At 42.1% G+C, this 25,667-nt stretch overlaps 1 protein-coding gene across 2 annotated transcripts in view; it reads right to left on the bottom strand.

The window, feature by feature from the left end:
* Positions 1-24,998, bottom strand: part of CRACD (capping protein inhibiting regulator of actin dynamics) — a 132,031-nt gene extending 107,033 nt beyond the window's left edge. The window contains exon 1 of one of the 2 annotated variants that reach the window (XM_055795424.1): positions 24,746-24,998. The gene's annotated coding sequence lies outside the window, so the exon portion shown is untranslated. Of the gene's footprint in view, positions 1-23,988; positions 24,467-24,745 lie in introns of those variants that run through there. The other variant, XM_027779279.2, reaches the window with a different exon arrangement.
* Between the last annotated feature and the right edge of the window lie 669 nt (positions 24,999-25,667).

Here is a 25,667-nt window from a genome sequence, read left to right as displayed (position 1 = left end):
AGGCATAACCTAAGTGCAGACATTGTCTTTTAATTATTAAATTCACTGAGCACTGTATTGAAAAATCTCCCACAGCACAGACATGAACTCTGATGACAACAACTCACTGCCTATGGAAAGGGAGTCACAGCAGCATGCAGCAATATTCTACAAGATGATCTGAAAGTACATGATGCCTGTGGTCTGGAAAAGGACTCTCACATCCTGATTGTACCACTGACTGCCTAACAACATGGGGCAAGTCTTATGTTATTCTCTTTCATTTTTACTGTTGACGGTTACGTGGATAAAAATACTTGTGATTAAATATTCCTACCCATGATAATATACCAAGAGCATGTTACTTATCACTTATATAACACCAGGATTATCTTTTTTTCTTTTTTAAGAGGATTGTGTAATAAAAAGGATTAACATTCTTCAAAACAGAAAGTATATCCAGTACAGCAGCAGTTAGGGGCAGACTGACGGACTGATCAAACGCTTCTTTTTCTGGCTAAAGTGCCATTATAAATCACTTTAACACAGTCAACACCGAGTAAACTGAGACTAAAGGCAAGTGCACAAAACAGCAACTATGAAAGACTGAAAATCTACTCACTCTGCTAAAACAAATGTTTAAATCATAACAATAATAACTATAATAATAAATCAATGAAACATTTAAACTGCTGTGTTTTGTTTTGTTTTTTACTGCCACTGATGCCACTTAAATATTCTGCTGTGGAAAAGGGGTTTGGTTAAATAAAACATTAGAAATCAACTTCTCCCCTCACGTTGTGCGTGGTTATTTCAACATCCTTCCTCTCTGCCCAGGCAGCTGGCAGCTCTGTGCCTGTGCCTCTCTGGAACTTCAGGAATTTTAGCTGACAGAGAGCGTTACAGTGAACAGGGCTTTATAACCTCGCTGAATTCTTCCACTTTCTAGCAAAAGCTTTGCACTCACCCACCTTTATTTTTGTCACAGTTGCTAGGATGCCTTGGCAACAGGCACCAGAAATATCTATGATTTGGAGACAAAGACGGAGGCAGGTGTAATCCACACCAGCCCCAAAGGCGGGCGGAAGGCTCATGCCACCGATCCCCGCACCAGCGCGGCGGATCCCTTGAGCGAGCCAGGATAGAGCAAATCTGCTCGCTGCCACCTCAGCCTCTTTGCATCTTACCTGCCTCCCCGGCTGGATGCAAAGAACAGATCTCAGCCTCCCACCACTGGGGAGGGAGGCAGCGTGTCTCTCGTAATTTGGGCACCCACCCCAGCCAAGCGTGAGGAGCACTGGATCTGCCCTGTAGGGAATTCCCCTCCTCACTGGGGGTCAGCATACCGAAGAAGTAAAAACAGATACTGCACCTTTACTGCTCAGGACTGGGCTTGCTTCGTGTGCAAAATCTGGCTTCTGCATGGACTTTTGCAACAGAACACCCAAAGGCTTTACAGAGGAGCAGAGGTGGCCAGAATCGGCTTCCAAACACCACAGTGATGCTTCCTCGGTGAAGCTCACACAGATGCTGGCAGAGACTGTGCTAGAAACAAAGCACAAACGATGTATGCACTTGTTTAAAAAGCACATACAAAGATGACTTTTTCTTTTAAATGCTGCTGATAGACTTCTGCATTTTCAAAGGCAACCACAGTAAGGCAATTATTTAGAATAAAAAATCATTTTTCAGGGTGATAAAGTAGTTTCATTAAGTATTAAACATCTGTTCTGAAGGAACTGCCCCTTATTTACATAAAATCTGTGTGTCGTTCTACAAAATGAATGCTTTCTGTGCTAACAGCATTGTGGAGGAAGAGCTCTGTCATGTTGGATTCATACAACCAATCTTACTTGCTTTACTTTCTTCTTGAAAAGTTTCATTGCCAGACTGGCTGTAGTAGGAAAATTACAATGTAGTGCTACACCATAGTTAAAAATCCTTTTGGCCTCTAATGTTTGATGGAAAAATTGTTCTGAGCATAAAAGAACAGATGCTGACAGCCATAGCAATTCTCAATGTTCATGCCAGTGAGCCATATTTACTTGAAAAGGCTATTCATGACATGAATAGTGCTTCATCTGAAGAGAACTATTATACAAGCTAGTATATATTTGCAGCAAAAGGGACCCCCACACACACCCCCATTGATTTTTTTCCCCTTTATCCAGCTTTACTTGTTTTGCAGCCTCTTTTTGTTACATTAGCTGCTTCACTGCTCTGAATGCTTCTTGTTTACACATGTTGCCTAAAACAACAAATGCTAAGCAATTCATAATATAAACGGGGAAATGTATTAGCAGACTGATATAAGAATCCACAGAATGTGAAATCTGACCTGTATGTCATTTTATGATCTAGTTTTCTCTCTAAGAAAGCATCCACAGTTGCTGACCCCACCATGCCCAGCAGCAGAAGCACAGGAGCACTGATGTGTAGCACTAGTGTAGACAGACCACTGGAGCCTTGACACAGTGTCCTCAGTCACAGTGTTCAGCTAGACTAGGCACCAATGACAAAAATATCAGATTTGCCCAATCTACAAAGAAAACAAACATTTCCAAATACCTTCTCATTAGGCAGGGTATCCTGCACTCTCTGCAAAGTAGGACCTTCCTCTGTTATCAAGGTATGCCAGCTTCATCTCTGCCATAGAAAGCATTCCTCCTGCCCATGCCCGTGCTCCTGGCCACAGAAGCAGCCGTTCAAAACTTCTGGCACCACCCAGACCCTGACAACAGGCTGGTACAGAGCAGAGCGCACAGAGGTAGCAGTTCAGCCAAGTTTCCTACCCAAGCAGCACGAGGAGGTTCACCTCCTTGCTGAAAGGAAGGGGGAACATCCCTGTTATACTAACAGTGAAAATGTCCTGCAACCCTATATTCCCATCAGCTGGAAACCTGCACAGGCGACCATGGAGCAAACCAGCTGTGCTTGGTCATCGCTGCCATGCACACATTGGTTTATAGAAGTTTCGGTTGTTTAGGAGGGTAGCTCCAAGCCTTGTCTGCTCCGGCATCCCTTCTCCAGCCAAAGCAGCATGAACCCCCTTGTTTCCCACAGCCAACCAAGCAGAGCAAAAGGCCCTTTTTACCCCCTTGCAGCCCTTGGAGCTGCACCTGCAAGCTTCCACTCACGGTGACAGTGCTGAACAAGACTCACAGCTAAACCAACTGCTGAAAAAGGGCTCCTGTGTATAAAGTACTAACAACTTCATAAGGACTGACTAATGACAGCTGAGACAGAATTAAAACGTCTATTTAAAAGAAAGCAGTGTCATGTTAAGGCAACGGTTTTGAAAAGAATCATGAACCGAGCTGAAATGTATACAATATTAAAAATTCACACAAAAAGTCGTCTTTTATCTTCTCCAGGAACCCGTTTCCTTCTTTACTTCCACACATAACTTTCCTTAGCAGTTTCTACAAATCTTTTGACATGTATAATGTAAATTATAGAATTAGATTTTATATCATAGTATCCAGAAAAGAAAAAAAAATCTTCATCTTTAAAAATAAAGTTTAAAACTTATGTTCTAAATAACTGTTGGTTAACACGTTCCTGAATCAACCACAACTGTATTCCCATGCTGAATTCTGTTCCTCTGCTTCCTGAGCTTAAGAATCGCTGTAAAACCTGAAATGCACAGGATAACCTAATTAAATCTTTGTCCTTCTGCACTTGTTCAAGGTTTCTATCCTACTCCTTACGAAAGTACACAGGAGATTTACTAGAAGGATTTTCCCCAAGAAAAGTAAAGTTTTCACAAACATTTGTTATTTTCTTGCATTTTGATGTCTGTTTCACTGCACATAAAAGGTGCAACACCGATGTTTTGGTTTTAAGAAGGTTAGATTAGGAACTGGTCTTAAATTTGACTACCAGCAACATGTCATGGGTCTAGTCCATTCCATCACATGTAATAATCTGTTTTGATGCAGGTATGATGAAAGGAGGAATGAAGAGGCAGATTACAATATCAGCTCTAAAACACTGCTATGACACTATGTGGCTCTATTAAACAACTTTTTAAAAGCCAGGAACTTCCACATTTGCTGAAGCATGTTACTGCTGGAATAATTCTTGACAGATATTTGGTTTGCAACATAGATATTGACTTATTGTGTCCTTACCGAAGGCTGGTAGCTTGGCAATCAAGGACAGAAAAGCAATTTTCTTTTCCCACTCCTGTTTTCATCCTACTCTTAAAATGTGCTTACCAGCACTCAAACTAACCATACTGCAATCAAGGCAGCAAAAAGCCCAGTTACATTTATCTTCGAAGTGCCTGGTTCCTGATAAATGACTTCAGTTGCATACATGGTGAAACTCATGCAAATAGCAACTCTAACACGAGGACATTCCCTTTTCTCTATCATATAAGCAGGCATTTTCAACGGAACTCTGAGATACCATATCCACTGCAAAATAGACAGCATGCTTCCTTTGTAAAAAGTCCTTTTGTGGAAGAATAGCCATTTCAGTCTATTAATCTGCACCCGAATGTAACATTTTAAAAATAATTTATGAAAATTGTCTTGTATTTCTCTGGATAGAAAACTGACAATATTGGTAAATTCTTGAGTAAGTCTGATCACCTTTTAAAAGTCTTACACAAATATAAGGTTTGAACAACCTAATTGACCACCAAGAGGAAAACACTCATTTTTATATCATACATGTTTGATGCCTGTACTGATTTCCCACTCAAGTCTGCAGTCCATATGAACGGCACAGTGACATTTTCCTTGGGGTTGCAGAATGTATTTATTTAGATTCCAGCCTGTCATACAGCGCAGAGTCTCATGCCCCAGAGTAACTTGACTTACTCTGTTGTCTAGAGTAGCACAATAGCCGCTTTCAACACCCAGACTGGTTTCTGACATTATATATTGTCAACTCCATTTGCAAACAGCCACTGCCAGATTTGGGAGTTTGCCACATACAGTATGTAAAGTGCATTGCAACTCACTTAAATACAAAAACTGTCATATAAACCCAGTAACAGCTCATGATGCAAGTTACAAAGTCTGCTGATTCTCCCCACCGTTTTGAAAGCTCTGCATTTGCAACGGGCAGCTGAGCTTCTGTGACTCTGCTTGTTTGTTGTCTTGCGCCATTTTCTTTTCACATTTTTGTCTTACGCATTACATACTTTAAAAGATGGTTGTCTCCTGCATTAAAAAGCAAAAAGGAGTGTTTCACTAGTCCAGCCACACTTAGATGCATCATACTGGGAGAAGATTCTCTTTATACTAGACAGCAACACAGCTCCACTGAAGTGCTGGGGAGCATTGCAAACCATTTCAGGGCAGAAAGAAGTCTGTGGAGATCAAGCTAAAGCACAGATGTTTGAATTAACCTTCCATTGACTGGAAATTCTTGAGCAAAAAATAAATAAATTACTGTTATTACTGTTAAAAATAGAAGGCAAAGACTCACCGACCCTTAAATTATCACAGAATATTGTATAGGTGGGAAAATGTACCAGGCTTGTTACAAAGATATGAAGAGGGAATGCCTGCTCCCATACAGACATTAATTTATAAGTGAGCTAGGGATTAGTTTTCACAAATTCTGATGCTCTTCTGAGTTTAAGGCCCAAAGTTGGTGCTCCAAGTTTTCTGCCTTAATCTAGATTTGTTTACTTAACTCATGAATCCTTCAGCAGGGCAAGAAAATAGCTTCTACACAGTTGGCTCTTCTGTGTCCTTTTTGTAGAGACAAATTCAGCCTGAGGTCAGCATAACTAAAACTGACTTCTTGCTCCCAGGCATATCGTTGTGACCTCCTGTTTATCTTAGACAGTAAATTTAACTTCAGTTTTGGACTGTCATAACTAAGTCATCACTTCTTGCAGGTCCTAGCAAGGATCAGATCCCTTTTAATCTACAAACACAGAATTCTTATCTGAGTCAGGCCTCTTTATCTTTCATACTGATCAGAGAAACCTGTGTTTTCCTGGTCTAGCACACTGCATTTCTAACCTCACTGTTATTAGTGGCCACGCTGGTGGCTTTGGACAGCACCAGAACAAATCTGTCACGCATATTAAACACGTGCATACACAGACATATGCAAACATATAACCCAAGATACAAGCACATCTTCAGGATCCGCTCTGCTTCTACATAGGTCTTCAAGAGAAATTTATTTCTGGGGATGCCATTTATACACCACTGACATATAGGTTTTTCGGGTCTAGAAGCACAAAGGCATTAAACAATGTAATCAAACTGTTGAGTAACCAGCTGAAGTAGTACAGATATCGCTGCATATATTTTCATAGATAATCAAGCAGAAGAACACAGTGGTTAACTGCTTAAGTTATATGAGTGTGAAAAAGCTAGAACTACATAAAAAAGCATTCGACTCTAACCCACAGTTCTGCATTTGTCAGTCCTTGGTCATAGCCAGCCTGGTATTCCTCATCTGTTAACTTAATGTCCCAGAGGCATTTGCCATTCCCCACTGGGCATTAAGTCTGTTGCATTGCTGTTCTTCAGTCTACACATAGATAGGCTTTGTCTGCATGAAAGGGAAAAACGTAACAAACAGTGTACGGACCTTTGGTGTAACTTAGATCTGTTATAAAACAACTTCAATAAGTTGAGCTAAAGGAGAAATAAAAATATTCATGATACCTTTCAATTAAATCAGCTTTAAAGTATCTTCTTAGATCAAACTGTCACCAACTTTTCTGAAAGGCTTTTTCTAAAGCAGGAGAAGACAGATCTGGGTGAGCATTATTCTTCAGGGTGCTTTAGCAATTAGTAGTTACAGAAAAAGTTACAACTCCTGCATGAGACAGCAGACCTATTTCATGTGATAACGGTTTCACTTTTCCCTTTCTTAATGAGAATTTGGCTTTTTCAAGAAGCCCACTGCTACCAGGAGATCTACATCTCACCTTTAAAAAAACTAAATATTCTTCCCAGTTAATAATAAGAAAGAAAAAAGGCAATGTTTAGAAAACAGCTCTTTATGCACACACACACGCAAGCATAGGAGGACTCCAGCTCTTCTGTCAATAGTATATAATAGAATTCTATACCATGTTTTATTTTCCAATGCACCGGAAAACTCTCTCCTTGACTCCAGATGTCAACAACCTCCATGATTACCCTTCCTTATTCTATACCTAAATCACTAGCTCTTGCCAGCGGGAGACCTGCCAGTTCAGGGAAAGCAGAGCACTGCCTTGCAAATGTGCCAGCTGAAGAAGTGGTGTATGCTTTTCAGCAATGATGTGCACTGTATTTCAGGCACACAGTGTGACCAGAACCCCTACGGCAATGAAATGCCCATTACTTTCACTCCAGAGGAGGTTAGTTACAAAAAGGACATACATGCTTATGTACGTAAAAGTAAGTGGCTGTTCCTAGGGTAAACTTGCCACACAAGAGCCAAGACTGCCATTTTGCAATGAGTATCAGCCTGCATCCGAACATCAAAGCCACCCCCAGTGACTCAGGGAGGGCGTGCAAATGAGAGGTTGTGCTCAGAGCCCGCAGAGCCTGGCTATAGGGCACATGGCACCCCTCACACCGCACCCGCCAACCTGACAAGCCATCAGATAAACAGAGAAAGGTTCTCTTTTTTGGACAGATCAGGACAAATTTTCTGTATTTGTTCTGCGGAACAGAGGTCTTTGATCAAAAAATGTTTCCATCGGGTGGTGTGAATGACACAGGTCCAAATTCCTCCACCCTTTGATGCAGTTTCTAAACAGATCCAACACTTCAGACAATCACAAAAGTGCTACCCCAAAAATGTCTACATAGCCTTTAAGATCAGTTACCCGTAAGCAGGGGTGGCACAACGCCAGCCAGCTGTGAACTGAGCAGCGTGTGCCCCTCCTAGCACAGCGCCCGCAGCCTGGAGCTGTGAGCCCAGGTCCTCAGCGAGACTCCAGAGCAGTCATCTGATTTTTGGACTGGATTTTTTTTTTTCTTTCTTTTTTTTTTCCTTTTTGGTGTTCTGCCAACTTGGAGACCAGCTAGAGTTTACATTTACCTACAGAAAACTGCAAATAATCTGAAAGGTTTAATTATCGTCTCCCCTACACCAGCAATGAAAACATAGTTTATATTGCTGGGGAAAATATTCCTGTGTTGTTTCTTATCTTGCACAATGACAATAACTGGTATGACACTAATGCTATATTCAATAGTTCATAGTTAAAAACAGGCACAAATGTAGGACAAATAAGCACAGAGCAAAACCCCATCTGTTACTTTTGGGAAAAAGAGGGAAGAAGCTGATAGGTAGAGTCTACTTGATTTTCTAATTAAGTTTATGAACCTTGGCAGAAAAGGTTTTCATACATTGCAAAAGAAAAAAGCTTTGAGGAACAGATGTACCTAAACAGATGAAAAAAATACATATTTAGCTGTTTTACAGAACACGGTAATAGTTTAGGCGATCAGGAAACTATGCCTGGAAAGCAATGCTGGCTAGTGCCTTTGGTTATCCTGACATTATCCTAACAATTATCCGAGCCTACTAAAGCCAAGCGTGTGTCTTAAATAGCCTAATGCTGGTGGGAGAATGCCCTGCATGTCCTTCAGACATGAAAACAGTGTGTCAAGGACTCATTGTAAATGGCGTTATGAATAGGAAGATGTGTCACAGTACACGAAATAATAGAATGTTAATTTAGTATCTCTTTAACAGGCATTAGAGTTTATAGAGAAAAACATTATTCTCTACATTCTATATTATTTTCTGCATATTCCATGCAGATAATTCTCTCTATTGTAACATCCCCTTAGCAGACATTAGAATTTATAGAGAAAAAATATTTTTCCTGAGGTGAAATATTCTTCTCTACTAAACTGTTACCTGATATAATGTACTAGAGGTAGAAACATCAAATCACTGTAGCATGTATTAACCTACAGATTATTTCTTGTTACAATATTAAAAAGCCATACTACCAGTGTATTAAGTATCGTATTAATGCATTAAAAAATAGTTGAGCAAAAACTACAGGCACTAGACAGATAATCAATGAGACTTAGATTTGCCTTAGGCACTAAATACACTTTATTACACCATCTTCCGAAGTGTTTTCATATGAAGAAAAAGAACAAATAACCTATATAAAAGAACAAGTAACCTATATAGCGAAAACATTCCTTTCATACATGAACCAGTTTTGCATTCCCCCTTTAGATGTGTTTTACATTAAAAAAACCCAAAAAGTATCCACTTTCTAAATAGATGCATGTTTTTATTGGCCTTAATCCTCGCTGTGAAGTCTGCTGTGAGGTGCAGCACTTATTTACACTCCAAAGCATTGGAAAGAACCTGAGTGTCACAGCATCAGCCCAGAGTTTCCTCCATTAGAAAAATGATTTGGTTTTAAGTCAACTCATCTCCCTAGGCATAGAACAGATGTGCATATCAACAATACAAAATACTAATGAATGAGTTTGAATGGCAGAATTAAAGACTGTTGATAATGTTCTTTAAATATTTAGAAAATAAATAATATTTTGCAAGGCAAATTAAGGACTGTTATTTGTTGCTAAATAAAAATTATTAATAACGTTGAACATTATGACACTGCAATCCCAGGGAAGATGCAAAATATTAGTGCAGCTTGTAGAAGATAGAAATATTGAATACCAATTATTTTTTGAGAAGACTCCATGCCAAGTAAGACTAGATTGTATGAAAGCTGAAAGAATGAGGCAGTATGTATTGCACATTAGCAAAATCTTAGGCATTCCTTCATCAGAAAAATGAAAAAATAGAAATTAGGTGCAAGTTACAAGAATAGCAGCAACTCAGAGAAAGAACAGAAGTACCATGGTCAGTCAGGTGGAGACAACATATGTGGCTGACAAGAAAGCAAATATATGTGCAGCACGGTGCTGCTTCTCCTTTTAATCTTTTATAAACCTAACAGAGCATTTCACAGGCAGGATAAAACCTGCTGACCGGTGGAGCCATCCCAGCAGTGGCATTCGCTCATGCTCGGCAGGGCTTTTCTGCCTTTTTATCAGACAGTGTATCAGGGAACTGGGCCAGCAGCTGCCTGTGCCAGGACCCAGGATCTACATAGGGACAGAAATGTATCCCATACTTTAGATCAGAATTTTTGCCATTTTAAGTGTGAAAGCTATCATGTCATTTACTGGTAACTGCATGCATTTTTCCCCATGTGTAAAATAAAGATAGATTTATCTGGGGGATCCAGGCTCAGCAGCACAGACTAAGAGGGTTACCTTGAGAATCACCTAAGTGGCAAACTGCTATTTTAACAGCCCAGCCTCTGTGCCTGCACTCTCTTTACTCCCCAGCCTGACCACATACACCAAAATACATGGCTATCCACTGCACGAGAAGCCCACGTACTTCTCTCTCTATGGGAAAGATGAAGGAGGTGACAGAACATCCAAACCTGACAGCCTCTTTCTCGTCCATCACCTTGCGCAGTGAGGTTGTCCTCCCTATTTTTTAAACCTACTAACCAGCTGCAATTTCATTTATTTACTTTGGGCATTATATTTTAACAAAACTGACCGAGCAGACTTCCAGATCTTGGTGAAGGATAAGAAAGTCCAGCAAAAATTACCTAGAGGCCAGACCTCCACGCAAGTGGAAAATGCCCCTCTAACCAGGTTCCTGCAGCACCTGATGAGGAATTCAGCTAAAGGTCACCATTGCTGCCACCATCACCCACGTCTAGGATCTGTGCATGCAAGCTGTCACACTTGACACCAGTATTATCCCTGACAGATGATTTATACAAAAATAAGAAATAATAAAACATTAGCAGAAGTAATTACAGGGGGAAAAAAGTCGCTGCACAGCTTATGAGACACTCAGATTTCTTTGGGAAAGGATGAAAGGGTCAAAAGGGAAGCTGGAAAGTGATGCTGAAATAATTAATGAACTGGTTAGTTTGAGTCTTCTTATATTCTTAAGTTTAACACTATTCTGCAAAATTCACATTACTCAAATATCCTTCCTGGCAACATCACTGGCAGTGCATGACAGTAGTGTTTTGCTTTCCCGAAGCTCAAAGCTGCCATAAGACATTAATTCCTCTACTAAAATCCAAAACCTCACAAAGACAGAAAATGCACTTAAGCTATAGATTCACTCATGCAGCTATTTCAATGTATCGGTGCGACTCCATCCCTGCTCTAAAAACCATCAGGAGTCAAGAGCTGACTCCTGGATACCTGCAGTTGCCTGCAGCCATCTGCATCTGCTTCCCACTTCATGGGGGTCTCTGGTCGTGCTTAACAGTTGTATCAAAGGTAAACATCACTGGAATGTTTTTGGAGGGCAACCTTTGAACAGTAAAAGAAGAGCAGAGCTCACTTTCTTCAGTTACCAACTCCAGAAGATTACAAGGTGTCAGCACACAGTGTAATCAGTCTCTTTTTCTGATTTAAATCACCCAATGAGAAGCCTGAAAACAGTCTTTGAGCTTTTGTTCCTCATGTTTCTGTATTGAAACAGAAGACAGCTTCCCATCCCCATATAGTGAAAGATTAAAAAATACAATATATGGATATGTTTCACCAAGAAATTAATGTCTTCGGCTTCTTACCTCCCTGGGAAAAGTCCGACATCAGTTATTTGCTTCCCTTCTCACATTAACTGCAATACTAAACAATGCAGCACTTGCGACACACCACTAAATACATGTTATTATATTATTAATATTATAAATTACTGAAAATTAATAGTTTAATTATTGAAATTTGATAACTCTTTATACCAAGGAGTTTTTTCTGCAAATTTAAAAGATGGTTTGGAAAAAAAAGCCCAAGCTGCCTCCTTTCTGCTAGCTGAGACCAACAATGCATGGTCCTACAAATACAGTTAACAGGGCTTAAAAAAATAAATATCACACTCGCAGTCAGGAAAGTGCATAAAGCAGAAATCCAGGTGGCCTCTTTGTTTGGAGGCTGACAGGTTAACAAAACCTTCTGGCCTTAAAATCACAGGAAAGAGTTGAAAATTTCAAGTGATAAGAGGACAATGGGTAATTGCAATTAATTGCTGAGAAGTGCAAAGCTGGCACCACTGCCCCCAAGGGCACAAAGAGCAGAGGCAGAATTCAGCACAAGCTCCATCCACCCGAGCACCGAGACCAAAAGCAAACACATACAAAACGCACACGTGAAGGTCACCAGATAATTCTTTGAATGATTAAACACTGCTAGAGACCTTCCCGGCACCGGTCCCCAAGCACGCTTGCCTTGCCACCATTTGCAGGTCTACGCATGATGGTACAGCTACCTATTTCTTGAAACTCTGGCACCAGCAGCTTTCCCTGCTGGACCAAATCTCTCAGGTGTGAGAGCACTGAGGCTCTCCAAGAAACAGCAGTGGAAACATACATAGAAGAGTAACTCACGGGTCGCCAGGTGCTGTGCTGACCCCACCACCTCTTAGCAGACCTCACTTCGGAGGTATGTAACAGAGATACACACTCCTTTTGCCTCTTTCCTCAAGCAAATCTGGCACACCTCCTGCAAGCACCGATGACCATGTAGTGAAACCTTGCACCTGCTGCCTCTGCTCCCACACTGGTGCATCTCTCTCCCTGACAAAATCTCCTTTCCCAGCGCTAGCAGTGTGGGGTGGCAGCGCAGTGAGGTGCCTTTTAAGCAGGTGTTGTAAGGCTGGTATTTGCACAGGGACGGCAGAACCAGGAATAGGCAGGCTAGCGGCAGCATGTGAAATTTTGGTCTGTGAAGTGATTTCCCTAACATGTTATTCCAGATAATCGTTATTTATATTATTCATTAAATTATATTTAACAATACACTTGTGTATTTATATATACACACCTGTTTACTGTGTTATAATATTTGAATAATACATTATTATATAATTTAAAAGGTCCTAATAATTAGAACCACAGATGTAGACTCTACATTTGAAAAAAAAATATATTAGTGCTAGAATTCCTTTTGTGTTTGTATCTTTGAAGTTAAAAAGAACAAAAAAAAAAACAAAGGAAAAAGGCAGGACTTTGGGAAGTGTGCGTTGTTTGTTCATTTGGAAGACAGGATAGAAGGGAATTCAATTGATTTACTAAATGACAAGAGTTAAAGCCAAACCAAAGAGTTTCCTGGGGTGTTTCCCCTATTATCCCCATTTTCCTTCTGCTTCACTGTGGGCAAAGCAACTTCATAGTCTGCAAGTGCTGAACTTATAATGCTCTAGAGCTTTAAATTATGAGCTCAGTATTGTATACTACATCATAGAGTACTGCCAAGCTGGAGCGAGTATTGAAAAAAGGCCTTGTCAATAGTGTTCTTGGATTATTTTTTTTCTTTGCCTCCTGGCAAAGAAGGTTGGGATTCCGGTTTTGTTTTAGGAAATCCATTTTTCTTTAGGAATCTAGTACAATTTCCTTAAAATTCAGTTAGGGTTATCTTAAATTTAAAAAAAAAAAAACATTTTATTTTAAAATGAAGTTTTTCTGAAAATCCTAAATGTGTCAGTTCAGGTATTTAGAATATTAGCTGTCTCTCAAAAATAAAAATGTTCATATTTTGGCTAACTTTGAGGCCTTCACCGCCGAAGTAAAGAAAACACATAAGACGAAGAGTAAAGTGAATTACAGACAGCAGCTATAAAGACCAGGAGACATCTACCTGACAGCCTCAGATTGACCAAAAAAGGGAAAACACTGCACGAATTTGCCCAATGATACCCAAACACACATGATATTGTACCCACAGCATTACTTAAAATCATCATTATTGCTCATAAGTACTAACAGGTTAGAGAACAGAAAAACTGAAGCTGACAGTGGGCAGGATTTTTTCTCCTTGTTTAGAAACGAAGGCTTGATTTGTCACAGAGTGGTTATGCTCTGCTCTGAAGATCAAATGATTCAGTTCCTCACCAACCTTTCTAGTGCAGCCAGTAGCGTACCATCAGTATGCTTCAGGTGCAGATGCAGATCTAGATGCAGACCTACAGTACATAAATATTTATAATTTATAGGACATATTTTTCTCCATACAGAAAATAGATAAAATTATGTTAATTGCTATAGCTGTGCAACTGAAGCAGGGGCAAGATAAGCATGACACCTTCTGACAGCTACATAACATGAAAAGACTTAATGGTGCTACTAATGCAGGGAACTTGCATCAGTAGTTTGCACATGGCAAAAGTGTTCAACTGAAATTTGTAAGAGCTACACAATAAAAGATCATAACCAGCAGCAGAGTCCATGATACAACCTGTAAAGAGCCGATTGCGTGTAACTGAGAGACATTGCTTGGGCTTTTGTAGGTTGGACGCTTGGACTCCGTTGCCCATTATAGGATATGTTTGCCACGTGCAATAAAGTTCTGCAAAAAGGAATGTGCATGACAAATTCAATACGCAATTCAGTGTGGCTGGGCAACACTGAGTGAGGCTGGTCCCCAGGAGAAGTGCGATTAGACACCCACAGTCAGTTGTGCCCTGTGCCACCAGCAGCACTACCACATAGCGTAAATCTCAGAGAGCTAAAGGCTGCCAAAGATCAAAAGGAGCCATTAAGACAGACTGACCCCTGGGACAAACAAATCTTGATGGGAAGAGTCAACACTGCAGAACACCCTGGAAGCAAGAGGGATGTTCTTGTGCTATTTGGCAGAAGTAGAGACACACATGAAACTATGGTAAAAACATAGTCACTAATTATGGGTGTGCAATTTAAAATATCCGTGCTTGCTTTTTTGAGCCAACTTAACACTATGTGGATATTGACATATTTAAAACATAACTGTCAACTCCAGTCAGTCATAATGTTAAGCAATTCTATTAATTGGATTTAATTAAAATTAGTTAAAACTCCTAACTGAAGAACACAGAATTTAGGACCCCATGTGAACATATTAAACACAGACAATCCATGGAGATGGAAAGGAAAGTTGCTCACCAGCAACTAGAGTTTCTTCAGGGTATAGAGTCTTCTATGCACATTCACATACTCAGTGCACTTATGTAAATAAACTCTGGTTAAAAATAGAACCTTTGACTCCAACATTATTTGTGGGCAGCACACTCCTTATCCCACTGTGTCTCCATGGAAAACAAGACTGACTTTAAAATTTCAGTTCCAAAAATCAGTTCTTAAAATGCTGTCTGACTCGTGGCCCATTGGCTTGAAGTGATTCAGATCGTCTGCTGGACCACACAGAGCCTGTGAGACAAAAATCGCTGTTTGATGATCTGATGAGTCTCAATAATTTCCTGACAAGAGAAGAGATGAGGGTGAGGGATGAAGAAGCATTCCTACCAACATTGGACAGGACTTCCCGTAATCAAAACAAGAGTTCAAATCTGACTGCAAAATTGTGATCATCCTTCCACCACAACACTTTCTGAGCCATGACAGTACAAAGCCAAATGTAACACTGGCAAATCTGTATACATGGCAAAGTTCACCTAAGTATGCAGTCACGTTCGCATAAGCATAAACTCCTGTCTTGTCCAGTGCTGACAAAACATCAAGTGTAAGCGAAGTAAAGTAAGCAGAGTATGTCCTTTGGTCCTCAGTGGACCTATCTCCAGGTCAGCTGCCAGTCATCAAGCCTAGGACAATACTTGGAAAGCCTGGCCTGCAGTGCACCACGAGACGAGGTGTTCCTTATGTTTGGTGTGACCATAAGAATCAAAGAACCAAAGCCACAGACTGTTCCAGCCCAGAAGAACTGCCTGTTGCTGATCAGTCACTGCTGTAAGAGTGAAGAGCCACCCCGCATGCTTGAAAATGGACAGCCATTGTCACAGATACCCTGGAAGACAATCTGAGAGCCACCTAGAGCTGAAATGGCATCACTCTGTACTGGTTTTGGATCTGGACTACAGCAAATGGAGGGTGGTTTCTCAAACCAGTCAAGCTGCAATTTGTAAACAGGCACGCTGCAGGTAAAATGGTGCAAAATGTGGTCTAGCAACAAATGCCACTGCCACCATTCTGTTTGACAAACAAAAGCATTAGGCATTCTGTCAGAGTCACAAATGCATCTTCATCTTGTCTTTCATTCTGACAATGTAAAATAGTTCCTGGGCTGAGAAAAAAGTTATTTCAGTGGCACTGCTGGCTTACAGCGCATCCGCCTCTTACTGACCCAGCCTCTGGCTGGGAAGGCTCCTGATGCATGTGCTCTAGCTTTGACTGGGACAGAGATAATTTTCTTCACAGTAGCTAATACGGGGCTATGTTTGGGATTTGTGCTGAAAACAGTGTTGATAATTCAGGGATGTTTTCGTTACTGCTGAGTGGTGCTGACACAGAGCCAAGGGCTTTCTGCCCCTCACCTCTGCCTGCTCACTGCTGGGGGGGCACAAGGAGCTGGGAGGGGGCACAGCTGGGACAGCTGACCCCAGCTGACCAAAGGAATGTTCTGTACTGTATGGCGTCATGCTCAGCATGTAAAGCTGGGGAAGAAGGAAGGGGGAGATGTTTGGAATGATGCAATTTGTCTTCCCAGGTAACTATTACGCATGATGGAGCCCTGCCTTCCTGGACATCTCCAGGCTGGTGGGAGGTGATGAATGGATTCTTTGTTTTCCTTTGCTCGTGTGCACAGCTTTGGCTTTACCTATTAAACTGTCTTTATCTCAACCCACAAGTTTTCTCACTTTCACCCCTCTGATTCTCTCCCCATCCCATCAGGCAGGGGAGTGAGCGGGCACCTGTGTGGGGCTTAGTTGCTGGCTGGCGTTAACCCATCACAAGCGTGCCAGGAAAGGTGAGCGGGAATCCATCGTTTAACTGCTGGAAAGGGTGTTCCGGCAGGCAGGTGTCCGAAGGGATGTAACCCCAGGCTAAACAGAGCCTTTGCTTCACATCTGAAGAAACGCTTGTGTGTTCCAAAGCTTACCTACTTCTTTTTCCCCTCACCTTATCTGAGGAAACACAATCACCCAAAGCATGCAGTTTGTCAAATATCAGGTGTTGGTATCGGGATACCAGACCCCAGTAACTTGTGACAGTATCCAGCAGGCTGTGTGGGTGGTTGAAAGATTAATCTACTCACCAGAAAAAACACAGCAGGGTTGTTTAATACAATCCACCCTTGCACTGTCAACAGGGGATGTTAGAACAGGGTGGTTGCAAAGAACATCGAAACCCACACATACGAGCTGAGGGTGCCTGTCCTTCCTCCAAACACGAGCACCGGAGGAAGCAATGACTGCCAAAGCTTCTGGGCTGAGAGCAGTATGGCACCGTTCATCATTATAGCCCCCAGATGGGCCAGCGTAGGCTACTGCAAAATATCTAACAAGCTTGGAACAGGATCCTGAAAGAACAAGAAAAATCAGGCTCATTTTCTTTCCCTAGCAATTTACGTACTCTGATAGTTCTGTGAAGTCCAAGTACAAGATTTCTCCTAAAGTAAAGTATGAAAAAGTGCCTTATTTGCCACTAGAAGCAGCATGGGAAGCAAAAGCTTACATTTCGATCTTGCCATAAACAGCAGCTCGTTTTCATGTCATTTGCAAGGGTTGGGGAGGTCCTAATGCTTCACACTGGGCTAGATGGGAATTAGGACCTGGTCTTTTATGTACATCACTATTACCCACTGAAGCAAAACCCCAAACATTTTAAAAAGTGAGAATAGCAATAGCAAGCCTTAATGAGTTTTTGGTGCCTTTAGCTAAGCTTTTCATTTGAGTGCGTGAAAAATATTTTAATTAAGCCACCTCCTGCTTCGATTTCACCAGATATCTTCCTGCTTCCGCAAGAAATGCCACAGATGCCAGAGATCATAGCTTCCTTCAGCACACAGCTGTGATTCACACTGAAGGCAGATCCACTCTCTGCACTTGGTAAAGCTTGGGTTATGTGACCAAAAGAAAATTCAGTAATAACGTTAAAGATTGAGTTAAAATAAATACATACAAAAAGGCTAAAGGAAACTTCAGTCCCAGCATTGCTTTCTTTCACTTGCAAACTTGGCAATCCTCTTTGCCAAAAAAAAAAAAAAAATTAAAAAAAAAATAAATTGAAAAATGCAGGAAAATATTGAAAAAAAAAACAGGAGCACCAAGGTGCAGTATGGTCTTTACAACCCAGGCACTGATCTCTGTTATCTGGGATTACAGAACAGCTGATGCAGTAACAGGTGGTCATTCTCCACTTGAAAAGACCAAGAAGTCACTTATAATGGATCTCCCAAAGCCCAAATGCTAAGACAACTGTAGGTTCTCAGCTAAGGTTTAGAAGACCATTTAATCTTCAGAAGAAAGTCTTTGCCATTTTCTTCCAACCTTTAATTACTTCTGCCCCATAGTCTCCAACGTGACTTTCCCAGTTGTGTGATCTCCTCTGTCTTGGCTCTTTGTCATCTTCTTACTTTCACAATCCCAATTTGCACTTTTCAAGGCTTCTGGTATATTGAGAGTCTCTGCCAGCAACCAGACTTTCCAACTACTAGTTAACTCTATATCGTACTCCAGGGGTCCTCAAACTACGGCCCGCGGTATTTACAGACACCCCCCCCCCCCCCCTGCCGGGGGTTGGGGGGGGAACCAAGCAGCCGCAGATGGCTGCCTGCCACTGCATCCGTGCGCCGGCCCCCTGGTTAAAAAGTTTGAGGACCCCTGGCCTACTCTTTACCAAGTCCCAGTCATCTGCCATGAAGTCTTAGCTCCCCTTCACATTCATGTCCTGTGTTCGCGTACTATCCTACTCATCACATAGCGCAATTTCTAGTGAAATGTGTACCCATGCCCTCCATTCGTCCCCTTCCCTACGTTGCCTGGATCTCAGCTTCCTCCCAAAGCCACCTAGCCCTTTGACCCTCATACTTTCTGCCCAAGACCAGCAGAGGAACCACTATGAAAGAAGAGAGGAGTGGATATCAGCCTTGATCCTAAGCAAGAGATTATAGAGAAAATTCTGAACCTCTCTGGTCACACCCCTGCTCACTTTGGAGACATCACATACAAGCAATCCTGCCAGCCACGACATTTGTGTGGAGACAAGGTACGATTGATCAACACCAGAGAGCAGAGATGTTGAGGATTCGTAAAGGCTAGAAGAGACCCCAGAGTAAGATGTTCCACCACACTGCTCTAGAAAGAATTCAACCGTATTTATGTTGTTCCTGACTAATATTCAAACAACTTATAATTATGTCAAAATCCTGAGGATCCCAATTCAGTAATCCATTCCATTGCTTCAGTTTCATTAATGCTGAACCCAGTATGCATCATCTGGTTGAGCACAGGCATGAATTGCTTCACAATAGCTTTGTGACATTACAAAGTTAACATGCCTTGTCACCCTGCCACTCTTCTTTCATTGGAGCTGAAACAACTCCAGGCTTTTCAACCTTCCTTCAGAGGTCATATTTTCCTAAAGCTTTAATTATTTTCATTCCTTTTCTCTGGATTCTCTCCAATTCATCCACATCTTTCCTGAAGTGTACACCCCAGCTGGATGGTGTTACAGCTGAGGAGGACTGTTACACAGTGTGGAAGTATCACATCTCGTGTCTTCCACGCTGGCGTGCTATATATATATCACAATACAGTGTTTGTCTGTATTACAGCAACTCTTCAAGTAATCTACTGTAAACCACAGCTCTTCTAAAGAATTACCACCCAAACCCTTCCTTATACAGTTGATAACTACAATTATTTTTGTCCTGTTGAACAACTTAATTTTAATTCCATCTCCAGTATATTCACAGTTCCTCCCCAATCAGATGTCAACTGCAGATGTAGCCAGCACCACCGAGATCACTGTCTGAAATACTCTGCAGTACCGAGTACTGGATAAACATGTAATCTCCCATTCTGTTTGCTGAAGTTTGCACAGGTGAATGTGTAAAAACTACAGTACTCTAAAGATATAAGACATCTTTAAAGAAAAATTGAGCAGGTTTTCATAAAGACAGTAAAAATGCAGATCTTTGACAATAGTACGCTGCCTTAGCAGGATCTGGAGCCTAGATACAAACCAGAAGGACAATACCCTGGTTCCAAAAGGTCTTAGAATTTTTATTATTTTTTTGTAAGGAGTATTAATTCTCAATTAACCATTTGGGTGAATTAAAACAAAAATTATCCTGAGTCATAAGGATATGTGATGAACTACAGCCCACATGCTTAAAACTTGGCAAAGTTATAAGCAACGGAAAAGAGCCTTTACAATGGGGAAGACATTTCAATTTTGTTGGCAGATGGTGGCACCCAACCCAACAATATCATGTGTGCAACAACAGATACTATGGATTCACAGGGCTTTCTATCACTATTTTTCTCTTCTGGGCCAAACTGTTCCCCAGACCACTGCTGTACCTCTTTTTTTTTTTTTCTTTTTTTTTTTCCCTTCTTTCCCCCCCTATGCTAAAATGTTTCAAATGTGTCTTTATCAAAGGCCACAGAGAAAGATAGCATGTTACTTTGAAGAAAACGAACTTTCTCTGAAGAGTGACATGAAAGTCACTATCTTGTACGGTTCAGTTCACTTTAATTCTTTCATTACACTCCCTCCACATTTCAACTTTAGCAATAAACGTAATCTCTTGCGTGCAGCATCCTCCTACAGAAGTCTCACCACAAATCACTAGATTAAGCTGCTTTATGAAGCTGCCCAAGTCTGACTGCTGACTTTCAAAACACACTGAGTAATGAAAAAGATGTTCAAGCAGGTCAGCAACATGCACAACATTTTGCACGCTCAGACCCTAAAGCACAAAGAAAGCTTTTACCTATTCAGAGCACTTTCACATCGTTTTTCTTAAGGCAATAAACATGAAGAAATTAAAGCTTGCATATGTGTTGGTATTAAAATTATAAGCTTACCCCTTTCAAAGCATCATTGGGATGTGAAGTGTTTGACTTAACAGGTTTGACTGTATGTTTTGGTTATTGCAAATGAAGATAGTCAACAAAAAAGTTGTAACTACCCTTACTTAGATACATCACTTGGTCCCATGAACTAAAATCAGCTGAATATGACAGTATTTTCTCAAATGGCCTTATTAGAGGCCTGAAACTTGTATTTCTGTAACTTGGCATACAGCATGCGTATATACAGGAGAAACTGAACTATGTTTAAAAATGTATTTATATACTTCATACATTTATAGCGGCATCTGAATCATCTTCATTTAATGTGTAGTGCAACTGCAGCATAAGCCACTTACCCAGGAAAATATGCAGCAAGATCTTTACATTTTTCTTCCCACCAAACTTAATTAACAAATCACTGTCATTCAGCCCACGTGACACGCTGGCTCTTGAAGAGTATTAATTAAATATTATTTGTTACAAGTCAAATTTATTTCTTTGTAAGACTTCAACAATATAAGTGTAAATGCTGAATGTAAAGCGTAAATGCTGCATGTTTCTGACAAAACATATTCTAGTTCTAAAACAAGAAAATCATGTGGTATGCAACCCAGAGAATCAAAGGAGTGAAAGTAGCTTCAGGAAGTAATGGGAAACAAAAAGCATACGACCTACACAGCATCTCATTGTTTCCTAAAGACAGAACTCACAGAGTCTCCATTGAAACAAACACACTTGTTATTCATCACTAATTGATTTAAATAATAGATTGTAAAAAAGAGCAGAATTTGGCCCTTCCAGTGGAAGCACTAATGTAAAGTTGAGACTGTAACTTTAGGTTGCCTTCTATCACGTTATTTGAAACCAATTAATTCTATTCTAATGTGCACTTCATACAACGTTATTAAATCTTACTCCAGTACATGGGATCAATGACAATATATGGGTCTTTAGAGCATCTCAACATTTACATCACACTGATGGAAGCTGTTATGCAACTTCATTTGCCCTGAATCTCTTAATTCTAAAGAAATCAGTTGTACTTTTCTAGCATGCCAGTGGTAGGCTTATCCATATTTGCTATAAGGCTTTTATCTGGGCTTTTACGGAATAAAGGTTGTGCATTGATTTTGTGCAAGGGAAGAAAAAAAATCCCTCCTAACAATCAGTCAGCTATTTCAAACATGAATAATTCAGAAAATGGAAAAGAAAAAAATTCGTCTTTTGGCTTGAGAGGAAAAAAAGCCAGAACGCAGTCATTTAAGCTTACGCTCTCTAAATAAAAATTCTGTTTGTTAGACTTCATTGTAAAACAACAAGCAAATATATTCATGTTCATAAACTCATCATGACATTTCATCCAACACTGATTATGCCATGTACTCCTTAGTTAAAAAGAGCTTACCTGACATGTCTCCAGCAGGAATGTAGGTATAAATTGAAATAACCCTAAGCTACATTACTCACACAGATATGTCAATTTTCAGCGACTGAGGTACCTGGCAAAATAGTATTCAGAGTGACTAAGAAACAAAGCAGGAGAAACCATGAAAGTTATTCTGACAGCTGTAATCAGAAGTGTGAAACTAAAAAGGCTGCCTTTAGTATCTGCAACTAAAATGAGATACTATTACCAAAGCAACAGTCCCTTTAAAAAGTAAATAAATATTGTTCAAGTTTTCAGGAAGTGGATGTTAAAAAAAAAATAAATTTACCTGATGCATTACCAATTCATCACTGCTACTACCTGCATAACCCTTGCAAGAAAACAGACCAAAGTAAGACCTATAATAGTAAGACCTGTAAGGAACAAACTTTGGGGCGGGGAAGTCAATGTCTTAGCACAGAACACAGCAAGACATTCACACTTTACACCAACTGTGTCTGACACCAGTGCACTTTCAAAAATCCCATTATACAGCATATAGGAAAAAAACCCAATCATCACTCGTGTGTGAAGCACTTCTCTCTAAAATCCAGGATTGCCCAAATGGATATTTAAAAAGCGTCCTTAATTCTAGAACAGGATGCTCTGAGATACATTTTCCTATTGGAGAAAAATGACCCAATACCAACCAGCAGCGACCTCCTTGCTCCGTGCCATATTAATTAATAAAGATTTCAAATCAATTCTTGTAACTATCATCAAACTTGGACATAAATAAATATACAGATCACTTTGATACAAAGTTTTGATACACTTCAGAGTGTTAAATTCAAGTTCATTGTTGCAATGAAATATTCAAAACCAAACACGATCTCTAATCTGATAAATGGATAGCAGCCAAGCAGAGTTGGATTTGTCACTTTGATAATTCCTGACCTGGACTCAAACCACGTAAAGTAAGCTATATGCAGAACTGCTCACTATTGCCTGGACTAAAATATATTGTTGGCTTTGTTGAAGAAATTCACAATAACACTAATGCCCAACGATTAGTATTTTGATATCAATAAAAGACTTAATTGTCTATGCAAGACACAATTAGAATTATTTCGGTGATGGGAATTTCTCTAGCATGCATTACTAAATACTGAATAAAAGTCAGTTCTGGTTCCAGTTCATCTTCTTTAATCTGTTAAAATATAGGACCTGCTACATGTTACTGCTATCGGGTAGCTTAAACAGCTCAGATTCTTGGAAAAGAGCTCTTCTCGTGCAATTGTTATACACTGTTCAAGGTATGTACAGAAAATCTCTTCAGGGATAAACTAACTTGTATTATCTATATATCTATTATTGACAGAATATCTGTTATTAGGCCTGTGGTTGCAAATTACTCTTCCCTTTCTCCATGCCCCCATCCCCCACCCCACCACCCAGCAGATCACTTTCACTGCCATTATTATCAGGCATATTAAATTTTCAGGATGCACAGTTGTGGTTTCCAGGTCTCTATTTATCTCTTGAACTGTGTTCTTAACTGGGCATTTTTACAGTTAAAATGACAGAGTAGAAGCATAATAATGTTTCTTGTACTACAGCAACAGAGAAGCAGATTTGTAATCGACTCACAGCAATACCAGCAAATTTAATTAAAAAAAAAAAAAAAGACAAACAAACAAACACCAAACCTTCAGTCATTAAAAATCTCTTAACGACACAGGGAAAAAAATGTGTTACACGTATCTCTAGTCCTAAACCAGACGTTTTCTAACTGAAGAGACTGTGCAAGGCAGCAATTTCCCATGCAGAATAATGCCACCCCTATAGCTTACCTGCTCCGGCTGTGAAGGTGCAGGGTGAGGAAGAGCACGATGTGCCGCTGCCCTTCAGCCGTGGAAAGCAGCAGGTTTATTTCATCGCTCACTAAAACGCGCCGGCCGCTGTGCGATCAATGGCTTACGGGAGCGCAAACAAAGCGATGCCGCTCTGGAGAAGCATCGTGTGAACCAGTCATCCTTGACAGCTCCTGCTTTTCGGCAAAGCCGGAAGGATGCAGGACTCCCCGGGAAAACGCTAACAAAGGAAAACCGGGAGGAATTGGACGGAGCCGGGTCCAGCCGTTGGATTCCCCGGCGGCGGTCGAGCAGCCCCTTCGGAAAACCGCCCGCACGGCCCCTCGCACCTTCGGCGGAACAAAGGCGGCGGGCAGGAGCCGGTGGCGGCTCCCGTGCGGGGGTGTGCGGCCGCCCGCGCAGCCCCCGCCCCGCCGCGCAGCCCCCGCGCCCGCAGGCGGCACAGCGCCCGCAGCCCCAGCGGCACGGCCGGCCAGGGCAGGGCAGCGCGGCCCGGGGGCGGCCCCGCACCCGCACCCGCACCCGCCGCACGCCCCCGCCCTCCGCGCAACAGCGGCGGCCCCGCACGGCCGGCGCCCCCCAGGTGCGGCCGGCGCCGAGCGAAGCGGAGCGCGAGCGCCGGGCTGGGGGCGCAGGGGCTGGGGGCGCAGAGGCCGCGGGGCTGCGGCGCGGCTCCCTCCCGCTGCCGGCTCCGCAACGGCGTTTGCGCGGGGACACGCGCGCGGCAGGGTCCTACCTGTCCGCCCTCCGCGTGCCGCCGGAGGGGACGCGCCGGTGCCGGTGCCGGTGCCGCAGCCGCCGCCCAGCCCGTCGGAGGCGGCCGCCGCCGCTCACGGGCGCCCCGCAGCGCCGCGCCCCGGCCCGCGCCGGCGCCTCTCCCGCATCCCGGCCGGCGCCCGCCGACTGGTACCGTTCGGCTTCTTTGTCGGCGAGGACGGGGCACGGCTGGGTTTAGCCGGGTTCAGCCGGGTTCACCGGGGTCCCGCGCCCCCGCCCCCGCCCCCGCCGCGGGGGGACCCGCCGCCCCGGGGACTCGGCTCACAGCGAGACCAGCGCCGGGGCGCGGCGCCTGGCGGGTGCTGCAGCCAGCCAAGCGCTTATCCCCTTCGTTCACCAAAAAATGGGAGGAACTACAAGGAACAAAACGAACATCAGCGGCTGCCCAGCACAGCAGCGCAGAGAGCAGCCTCCCTTCTCCCCCGCACCTCCAAATCCGGCGGCTGCATCGGCTCTGCTGGGTCCCGCTCCCCCGGTTCAGCTGCCTACGCCAAGATGTTACGGTGCTGGACACTGGTCTCCCCAGTTTCCCAAGAGAATGCGGTAAAATTGGACACTGCTCTTAATTCCGTCCAGACTCTGCCACTTTTTTTGAACCAAATTGATCGTGTGATTAACCATCTTCCACTGCTGAGAAAGCTGTTTTGCCAGCCGGTTCTTCAGGTCCAGATGCTCCCTGGACAAAAGGGCCGTACAGCTTTGGATCCTGCCTGTCTGTAACTTTTTGGCCCAGCCATGACCAGTCCACCTGGCATTCTCAAAAGGAACTGGGTCTTACGGAAAAAGAACACCCACGCTGGGTCAACCCTAAAAGCCATCTCACACATTTTATACCAATAGTTGGTAGTTTAAAGGAAGAATGTAAGTTTAGGCAAGCATTT

This window comes from Falco peregrinus, chromosome 2 (assembly GCF_023634155.1).
Source record: "Falco peregrinus isolate bFalPer1 chromosome 2, bFalPer1.pri, whole genome shotgun sequence".
Classification (NCBI taxonomy): Eukaryota; Metazoa; Chordata; class Aves; order Falconiformes; family Falconidae; genus Falco; species Falco peregrinus.
This window is presented reverse-complemented; position numbering and strand designations above follow the sequence as displayed.